The following is an 11,312-nucleotide window of genomic DNA, read 5'->3' on the forward strand; positions in this document are numbered from 1 at the left end:
TCCAACCTACACATTTTTGCATGTAGGCCAATTTGATTTGATTTATTGTTGTCACATGTATTGGGATACAGTGAAAAGTATTGTTTCTTGTGTGCTATACAGACAAAGCATACCGTTCATAGAGAAGGAAAGGAGAGAGTGCAGAATGTAGTGTTACAGTCATAGCTAGGGTGTAGAGAAAGATCAACTTAATGCGAGGTAGGTCCATTCAAAAGTCTGACGGCAGCAGGGAAGAAGCTGTTCTTGTGTCGGTTGGTACGTGACCTCAGACTTTTGTATCTTTTTCCCGGTGGAAGAAGGTGGAAGAGAGAATGTCCAGGGTGTGTGGGGGGCTAGTTTTCTAAGGCAGCGGGAAGTGTAGACAGAGGCTGGTTTGCGTGATGGACTGGGCTACGTTCATGACCTTTTGTAGTTTCTTGCACTCTTGGGCAGAGCAGGAGCCCATATCAAGCTGTGATACAACCAGAAAGGATGCTTTCTATGGTGCATCTGTAAAAGTTGGTGAGAGTTGTAGTGGACATATCGGATTCCTTTAGCCTTCTGAGAAAATAGGGGCATTTAAGAGCTCAGCTGGGTAAGATTTCCTTCGCTAAAGGGCATTAGTGAGCTAGATGGGTTTTTACAGCAAACAATGATAGTTTCATGGCCACTGTTACTGAGACTAGCTTTTGATTCCAGATTTTATTCATTGAATTTAAATTCCACCAGCTGCCTGGGTGGGATTGGAATCCACAGACCATTAACTTGGGGCTTGTGGATTACTAGCCCAGTGACAATACCACTACACCACCATCTCCGCAGAGACAAGGGAGGGAAGAGATGTGTGAGTGGAGGATTGGGTTTGGACATGATACATATTAGCCATTATTTCACCATCAGTGTGCCCACATGCCAAGGCTCCCATTGGCTCAGATGGTAGCACCTGTACCCCTGAGCTCAAAGGTTGTTGGTTTAAATCCCACTCCAGAGCTAGAATGCCAAAATCTGGGTTGGCTCCACAGTGTGGTACTGAGGGAATGCCTCACTCACACATCTTTGGACACTAAGAGGCAATTTAGCATGGCCATTCCACCTAACCTGCACATCTTTGGACACTAAGGGACAATTTAGCATGGCCAATCCACCCAATTTGCACATCTTTGGACACCAAGGGGCAATTTAGCATGGCCAATCCATCTAACTTGCACATCTTTGGACACTAAGAGGCACTGTGCCACTGTGCCGCCATATTTGTGGGAGCTTGCTGTGCCTAAAGCAACTGGCCCCGTTTCCCCCATTACCAAGATGGTGACACTTCGAGATGAACTCGGTTGGTGGCAAATTGGTGTTGGAGGGAGGAGACCAAAAGGCGCCATATCAATGCAGATCATTTTTTTTCTCTCATGTTGCAGCACTGGGGGAGACACCCCTACTGCGCAGAATGCTGCGTCCGAAAGAGAATAGTTCACCAGCTACGCTTTGGTTGAGGGGGGGGGGGCTTCTTTGAGAGTGGTCAGTGGATGACCTCCCTCCCAGAGATGGCCACACCCCAAGACAGAAGACCCTGAGGGGGTGTTAGTAGGGTGCATGTGAGAGGATGTGTCCTGTTGTGAGAGAATCTCGAATGGTGGCAGCAGGTGGGGCAGAGGGCTGGTAACTCTTTCAGAGTAAGGGGGGGGGGTCACTCATTTAAAACACAGATGAGGCAAGACTACTTCCCTCGGAGGGTCCTGAATGTTGTGGAACAGAAAGATTGAGGGGCACAGATACATAGTTCCCTCAAAATGGTGCCTCAGGTAAACAGGGTGGTGAAGAAGGCATTTGGCACACTTGCCTTTGTTTGTCAGAGCATTGGGTACACGACATTATCTTGTGTGTTTGGGCGGCACTGTGACACAGTGGTTAGCACTGCTACCTCACAGCGTCAGAGATTTGTGTTCAATTCCGGCCTCAGGTCACTGTCTGTGTGGAGTTCACACATTCTCCCCCGTGTCTGTGCAGTTTCCTCCAGATGTTCCAGTTTCCTCCCACACTCCAAAGATGTGCAGGTTAGGTGGATTGGCCATGCTAAATTGCCCCTTAGTATCCAGAGATGTGCAGGTTAGGTGGATTGGCCATGCTAAATTGCCCCTTAGTGTCCAAAGATGTGCAGGTTAGGTGGTTGGCCATGCTAAATTGCCCCTTAGTGTCCAAAGATGTGCAGGTTAGGTGGATTGGCCATGCTAAATTGCCCCTTAGTATCCAAAGATGCGCAGGTTAGGTGGATTGGCCATGCTAAATTGCCCCTTAGTGTCCAAAGATGCGCAGGTTAGGTGGATTGGCCATGCTAAATTGCCCGTTAGTGTCCAAAGATGTGCAGGTTAGGTGGATTGGCCATGCTAAATTGCCCCTTAGTATCCAAAGATGCGCAGGTTAGGTAGATTGGCCATGCTAAATTGCCCCTTAGTGTCCAAAGATGCGCAGGTTAGGTGGATTGGCCATGCTAAATTGCCCGTTAGTGTCCAAAGATGTGCAGGTTAGGTGGATTGGCCATGCTAAATTGCCCCTTAGTGTCCAAAGATGTGCAGGTTAGGTGGATTGGCCATGCTAAGTTGCCCCTTAGTGTCCAAAGATGTGTAGGTTAGGTGGATTGGCCATGCTAAATTGCCCCTTAGTGTCCAAAGATGCGCAGGTTAGGTGGATTGGCCGTGCTAAATTGCCCCTTAGTGTCCAAAGATGTGCAGGTTAGGTGGATTGGCCATGCTAAATTGCACCCCCCATCCCACAGTCTGAAAGACATGCTGGTTTGGGTGCATCGACCCCCAAACAGGCACTGGAGTGTGGTGACTGGGGGAATTTCACAGTAGCTTCATTGCAGTATTAATGTAAGCCTTACTTGTGACTAATAAATAAACTTAAGTTTTTACCAGAACATGCGCAGAGTGTGGCGACTAGGCGAAATTTCACAGTAACGTCATTGCAATATTCTGATAAATAAATAAAGTTAAAAAAAAAATCAACCATGATCTTATAAGGTGATGGGACAGGCTGGAGGTCTGAATGATTCCTCCTTCGTAATGTGCAATGAAAAGCTGGCTGACTGTATGGGAGCCTGTAAATCAATGCAGGAATGCTGCAGGTGACCTTTGAGCTACGAATATTTCCTCGCTATCTTCCAGAACATCTCGCAATCATTAGTTCCCCCTGACCCTCCCTCCACACCCTGTAGCTCTCCGTCCAGGATTAATCAGGGGAGGTAGCAGTGGGAAGGAACAACACGGGATCCAGTCGAGGGGGAAACAGGGATTTCAACGCCATATAATGATTTTGTAATCGGTCTCAGGAGAAGGAAAAAAGCGACGGGACATTCGCCAGTGAGTCTGTCTCATCGCTTGGAATAAATCTACCCAAGCGTAAATTTGCTAAAAGAAGAGGATGTTTAATATTGTACATTTAAAATTCCGGCCCAAGGGTCAGTGCTCTTTTTTTTGATTCATTCCTGGGACGCGGGCATCGCTGGCTGGGCCAGTATTTATTCCCCAATCCCGAGGGCGTTTGACAGCCAGCCACATCGCTGTGGCTCTGGAGTCACACATAGGCCAACTGGGTAAGGACAGCAGATTTCCTTCCTTCATGGGACATTACTGTGCCAGATGGGATTTTCCAACAATGGGCGGCACCGTGGTTAGCACTGCTGCCTCACAGCGGCAGGGGACGCGGGTTCGATTCCCGGCTTGGATCAGTGTCTGCGTGGACTTTGCACTTTCTCCCCGTGTCCTCGTGGGTTTCCTCCGGGTGCTCCAGTTTCCTCCCACAGTCCAAAAGACGTGCCGGTTAGGGTGCATTGGCTGTGCTAAATTCTCCCTCAGTGTACCCTAACAGTGAGGATCATCATAGATCATAGAACCCTACAGTGCAGAAAGAGGCCCTTCGGCCCATCGAGTCTGCACTGACTACAATCCCACCCAGGGCCTACCCCCATATCCCTACATATTATACCCACTAATCCCTCTAACCTACACATGTCTGGACACTAACGGGCAATTTCACACAAGGAGTCTCACAACACCAGGTTAAAGTCCAATAGGTTTATTTGGTATCACGAGCTTTCGGGACCCTACTCCTACCCCAGATGAGTCGCTACATCTGTACCCGAACAGACGCTAGCGTGTGGCGACTAGGGGATTTCCACAGTAGCTTCATTACAGTGTTAATGTAAGCCTACTTGTGACACTAATAAAAAACTCAATCAATGGTTTCATAGTCATCAGTAGATTCTTAATTCCAGATATTTTTTACTGGATTCCAATTCCACCATCTGCCGTGGCGGGATTCGAACCCAGGTCCCCCAGAGCATTAGCTGAGTTTCTGGATTAATAGTTCAGTGACAGGACAGTAGTAGGCCATCACTGCCTATTCTGAAACAAAATACACTTTTTAAAGTTTTAAAGTTTATTTATTAGTGTCGCTGATAGGCTTACATTAACACTGCAATGATGCTACTGTGAAAATCCCTTAGTTGTTACACTCCGGCGCCTGTTTGGGTACACTGAGGGAGAATTTAGCACGGCCAATGCACCTAACCAGCACGTCTGTTGGACTGTGGGAGAAAACTGGAGCACCCGGAGAAAACCCACAGAGACATGGGGAGAATGTGCAGAGGTCTATAAAATAATGAGGGGCATAGACAAGGTAGATAGTCAATATCTTTTCCCAAAGGTAGGGGAGTCTAAAACTAGAGGACATGGGTTTAAGGTGAGAGGGGAGAGATACAAAAGTGTCCAGAGGGGCACAGAGGGTGGTGAGTATCTGGAATGAGCTGCCAGAGGTAGTAGTAGAGGCTGGTACAAATTCGTCTTTTAAAATGCATTTAGATAGTTACATGGGTATGATGGGTATAGAGAGATAGGGACCAAATGCGGGAAATTGGGACTAGAGGTTTAAAAAAAAAGGGCAGCATGGACAAGTTGGGCCGAAGGGCCTGTTTCCATGCTGTAAACCTCTACGACTCTAATGTGTAGACTTCGCACAGACTGTGACCCAAGCCAGGAATCGCATCCGGGTCCGTGTCACTGTGAGGCAGCCGTGCTAACCACTGTGCCACCTTAACCATCATCATCATGACGTCAATGGCATCACCATCACTGAATCCCACACTCTCAACACCCTGGCGGGGGGGGTGCGGGGCGGGGTGGCGGGGGGTGGGGGGGTAACCACTGATCAGAAATTGAACTGGACTCAGCCATACAAATACTATGGCTACCGGAGCAGGTCAGAGGCTGGGAATCCAAGTAACACCACCCCCCCTCCCCCCCCCCCCGCTACCTCCCCAAAGCCTGTCCATCATCTAGGAGTGTGTCAGGAGTGTGATGGAATCCAGGTCTCTGGCGCTGTGAGGCAGCAGTGCTAACCACTGGGGACAAGGTGGGGAAGAGATGAGAATTATTTCTCCTTCCAACAGCACCCCCGCTGACATTCTTCCCCTCATTCATATCCCTGCTCGCAATTCACGGGGAATGGGGTGGGAGGGGGTTGCTGTGTGTGGGATCTTGCTGTGCGGGAGAAGGGTGTTGCAGTCTGCCCGCAGTTACTACACACACACTGCCCTTCAGCAAGGTAGCTCACAGTGCACAAGCTCTGGGAGATTTAGGGCCTCGATGCTAGAGAGGGTTCCAGCTCGTTAATATTGACGAGCTGGCTAATTAGGGCCACAGATTACAGCGGACAAAATGCATCTGCATCATCCTGATCTACGCTTCCAACAACACTGAAACTGCGGCATGAGGCAGTGTACAGGAATCAGGAGATCTAAACAGTCATCTCCCACAGAGCAGTCGGAATGTTAATCTGATATTGTTACACCTTCACAGCAGCAAGCTGCCAAACTGTGATATATCCCACACCCTTCACAGTAACACTCTGATACACCCCACACCCTTCACTGTAACACTCTGATATACCGCACACCCCCTCACTGTAACACTCTGATACACCCCACACCCTTCACTGTAACACTCTGATATACCGCACACCCCCTCACTGTAACACTCTGATATATCCCACATCCTTCACTGTAACACTCTGATATACCCCACACCCCTCACTGAAACACTCTGATATACCCCACACCCTTCACTGTAACACTCTGATATACCCCACACCCCCTCACTGTAACACTCTGATATACCCCACACCCCTCACTGAAACACTCTGATATACCCCACACCCTTCACTGTAACACTCTGATATACCCCACACCCCTCACTGTAACACTCTGATAATATTCCCACACCCCTCACTGTAACACTCTGATATACCGCACACCCCCTCACTGTAACACTCTGATACATCCCACACCCTTCACTGTAACACTCTGATATACCCCACAGCCCTCACGGTAACACTCTGATACACCCCACACCCCCCTCACTGTAACACTCTGATATACCCCACACCCCTCACTGTAACACACAGATACACCCCACACCCCTCACTGTAACACTCTGATAATATTCCCACACCCCTCACTGTAACACTCTGATATACCCCACACCCCTCACTGTAACACTCTGATATACCCCACACCCCCTCACTGTAACACTCTGATATATCCCACACTCCTTACTATAACACTCTGATATACCCCACACCCCTCACTCTAACGCTCTGATATGCCCCACACCCCCTCACTGTAACACTCTGATATACCCCACACCCCTCACTCTAACACTCTGATATACCCCACACTCCTCACTGTAACACTCTGATATATCCCACATCCCTCACTGTAACACTCTGATATACCCCACATCCCTCACTGTAACACTCTGATATACCCCACACCCCCTCACTGTAACAATCTGATATATCCCACACCCCTCACTGTAACACTCTGATATACCCCACACCCCTCACTGTAACACTCTGATATACCCCACACCCCCTCACTGTAACAATCTGATATATCCCACACTCCTCACTGTAACACTCTGATATATCCCACACTCCTCACTGTAACACTCTGATATACCCCACACCCCTCACTGTAACACTCTGATATATCCCACACCCCTCATTCTAACACTCTGATATACCCCACACTCCTCACTGTAACACTCTGATATATCCCACACTCCTCACTGTAACACTCTGATATACCCCACACCCCTCACTGTAACACTCTGATATACCCCACACCCCCTCACTGTAACACTCTGATATACCCCACACCCCTCACTCTAACACTCTGATATATCCCACACTCCTCACTGTAACACTCTGATATACCCCACACTCCTCACTGTAACACTCTGATATACCCCACACCCCCTCACTGTAACAATCTGATATATCCCACACTCCTCACTGTAACACTCTGATATACCCCACACCCCTCACTGTAACACTCTGATATATCCCACACCCCTCACTCCAGGAATCTCTGCCTGTAAAGGAGTTTTACTTGATTTATTGGTGTCACAAGTAAGCTTACATTAACACCGCAATGAAGTTACTGTGAAAATCCCCATGTTGCCACACTCCAGTGCCTGTTCGCATACACTGAGGGAGAATTTAGCATCTAACCAGCGCGTCTTTTGGACTGTGGGAGGAAATCGGAGCACCCGGAGGAAACCCATGCAGACACGGGGAGAACGTGCAGACTCCACACAGACAGTGACCTAAGCCAGGAATCAAACCCGGGTCCCTGGCACTGAGGCAGCAGTGTCAATTGTTGGAAAAACTCAATTGGTTCACTAAAATGTCCTCTTTAGGGAAGGAAATCTGCCATCCTTACCCGGTCTGGCCTACATGTGATTCCAGCAATGGGGCTCGCTCTCAAATTCGGACAGTGACCCAAGCTGGGAATCAAACCCAGGTCCCCGGCACTGTGAGGCAGCAGTGCTGACCACTCTGTCACTGTGTTTCAAAGGCCTGTGTTGCAGAGCTCCTGTCACCTTTCCATATCTGTTGTGAACAGATGTTGTCACATTGGAGTCCCACATTCTGTCTCCTCATTTCGGATGAACGGGCGGTGGAAGGGAAGGGTGGGGTGGGGTGGTGGATAGGAGGCAGACTGTGTGCAATGTTAACTGCCCCTGGAAGAAGTGGCTTGACCACTGGCCAGAACAAGTAGGGGAAACAGCAAGTGATTTCCTGTAGCCCGGGAGGGGTGTGGAATGAATTCCAGTCCTCTCTGCATGGGTGAGGTATTGTCCCCAGGGTACAGAATTGTACCTGGCGTCCTTCACTCATAGTTATGGAGTCTTAGAGGTTTCGAGCATGGAAACTGGCCTTTCGGCCCCACTTGTCCACGCCACCCTTTTTTTTAAAGCTAGTCCCAATTGCCCACATTTAGCCCCTATCCCTCTATACCTGTCATACCCATGTAACTGTCTAAATGTTTTTTAAAAGACAAAATTGTACCCGCCTCTACCATTACCTCTGGCAGCTTGTTCCAGACACTCACCACCCTCTGTGTGAAAGAATTGCCCCTCTGGACACTTTTGTATCTCCCCCCTCTCTCCTTAAACCTATGCCCTCTAGTTTTAGGCTCCCCTACCTTTGGGAAAAGATATTGACTATCTAACTGATCTGTGCCCCTCATTATTTTGTAGACCTCTATAAGATCACCCCTCAGCCTCCTACACTCCATGGAAAAAAGTCCCAGTCTATCCAGCCTCTCCTTATAACTCAATCCATCAAGTCCCGGTAGCATCCTATCTGAGCAGGTAGAGTTAACAATATCCGGGTGTAAAATTCCCCCACTGAAACAGCGATTCCCATCGCGCCAGGGCAGGGAATGGACATCTTCCAGGAACAGGCCATTCAGCCCATCGAATCTCGGCCAGCGAGCGGCTCCACCTCGGCACACCTTCTCTCCCCTGTGGTGGTGGGCGGTCTGAATCGAGGCATTCAAGAGGGCGTTAGATGATGATTTGAATAGAAACAATGCACAGGAGAGGCAGTGGTGGCGGGGGAGGGAAATGACACTGGGCCACGGTGCCACCATGCTCACCCAGGGAGCCAGTGCAGACAAGGTGGGCCGAATGGCCTCCTCCTGCACTGTAATGGTTCCAGGTGGGGCGGCCTTGAGGGTCTACCTCTGGCCCTGAGGCTCTGGGTTCAAGTCCCACCTCAGGAGTTGACGGCCATGGAAGGTGTGTTGGTTAAATGGCCAAATGGCTTGCTTATTGGTCTATACGTCCTTCCAACAAGCCTGACAGCAAATGGCAAGAGGGGGCAGTGTTTCCTGGCGAGCCACACTGCAGAAGCCAACGGCAAACCGTTACCGCAGTTTGCCAAGTGTAAAAATGGGCCAGTCCAATGGTAGTCCGTGGTCACCAGCGCCCCCTCATAGTAGCAGGTGGAGACCAATCCCTCTTGAAAGGACTTCAGCCAACCCAGCTCCACACACCCACTTTTTTTTTATATATCCCCCTTCTCTCCTTCCATCTCTCTTTCCTTTTCTTCTCCCCCGCCATTCCCTCCATCTGAATCTCTCCCTCAATGTGCTCGGCCAAGCGAGAGCGTTTAGGGGCTGCCCCTCCCCCCCCCACCCACGGCGGAATAGCCGACGCGGACTCTCAGCATCCAGAGCGAGGGGTGGCCCTTTCGAGTGCTGCCACGATGGGCCGAATGGCCTCCTTCCTCGCCACGATTCTGTGAACAGGGGAGGGAGGGCGAAGAAGTCAGCTGACCGTGTTCTGGAACCCCGGCGGGGTCGGTGGGGGGGTGGGGGGTGGGGTGGGGTGGTGGTGGGTAGTAAAGCTTCCTGGGTTGGGGTGAAGGGGTGGGGGGGTGAGGGGAGGGGAGGGGGGGGTGTTGTGGGGATGTTTTGGCGAGGAGGATGGAGGACCACTTCATTGCTATAGCAGCCACCTTGGTACTGAATGGCAGAACAGGCTCGAAGGGCCAAATGGCCTACTCCTGCTCCTGCTCGATCTACATTTCTCCCACACGCGGCAAGATTTTCAACGATAGTCCAAGGACTTTTTCCCTCAGTTGTTTTGGCTGCTTTACAATGGACAGGTTACCATGGCTGGGTGGGTGGGGGTGAGGGGGGGGAATTAAAGGGGTTGGGGGGGTGGTGGGTACTGGCTCTGGCCTGAGGTGGCATGAGAACGGTGTCTAGGGCAGTGCTCCAAAAGCCAGTGGCATCTGCTGCCAAATGAACCTGTTGGACTTTAACCTGGTGTCATGAGACTCCTAACGGCATGAGAACAGAGAGAGAGGGAGAGGGGAGAGAGAGAGAGGGAATGAGAGAAAGAGAGAGAGAGAGGGAATGAGAGAGAGAGAGAGAATAAGGGAAAGTACGAGAGAGAGAATGAGAGACAGAATGAAAAACAGAACAAGAGAAAGACGAGAGAACAAGGGGGAGAGAACGAGAGAGAGAGCAAGAGAGAGAGAACGAGAGAGAATGTGAGAGAGAAAATGTGAGAGAGAATGAGAGAAGATCAAGAGAGAGAGATAAGAGAGAGAGAGAATTAGAGAGAGAACAAGAGAGAATGTGAGAGAGAAAATGTGAGAGAGAATGAGAGAAGATCAAGAGAGAGAGATAAGAGAGAGAGAATTAGAGAGAGAACAAGAGAGAGAGAATGAGAAAGAGAGAATGAGGGAGAATGAGAGAGAGAATGAGAGAGTGAATGTGAAAGAGAAAGTGACAGAGGAGAGAAAGAAAAAGAGGGATAATGAGAGAGAGAAAATGAGACAGAGAGAATGAGAGAGAGAGAAAATGGGAGAGAGACAACGAGGGAGAGAGGGAATGAGAGAGAGAACAAGAAAGAGAGAACGAGAGAGAGAACAAGAGAGAGCGAGAGAGAGTGAAAGTGAGAGAGAGAGATGAAGTTTGATGTTAGTGTGGGGATACACAATCGGAACTAGGAGCGTAAGTACTCTCCCTCTCTCTGTCTTTCCCGAGCAGCATTCCGTCAGGAAGTGGAAGATGCTGACACGATTAACCACATGCACTCAGCGTCCGAGTGTGCTTCCTGCTTCCGGCACGCCGGTGCTCCCCAGGGGAGCGCCGGGATGGGGGGGGACAGTGGGGAAGTGGGTATCCGCTGTTTCGATAGAGTAAACTCCACCTACCTTGGCGAGGGGGCAGGCCTGAGGCTGGAGGTGGACCGGCAGGGCGGGTGAGTCAGTGGTGTGGGGCTCGGTGAGATGGCCTTGCCTGGTGTGGTCTCAGGTGTCCCAGCTCCCGATCTGGAGGGTAGCGTCGCCGCCTGCCTTGGCCTCCTCCAGGCATTGGGACCACATGACCCAGGGCCGTGTATAATATGTCAACAGAACAAAGCGCCTGAATGAACTCCTCAACGGGTAGACGCCCACTTACTAACAGGTGCCAACCCTCA

Source organism: Carcharhinus amblyrhynchos, unplaced genomic scaffold, assembly GCF_965287045.1.
Source record: "Carcharhinus amblyrhynchos unplaced genomic scaffold, sCarAmb.v2.hapA scaffold_37, whole genome shotgun sequence".
Lineage (NCBI taxonomy): Eukaryota > Metazoa > Chordata > Chondrichthyes > Carcharhiniformes > Carcharhinidae > Carcharhinus > Carcharhinus amblyrhynchos.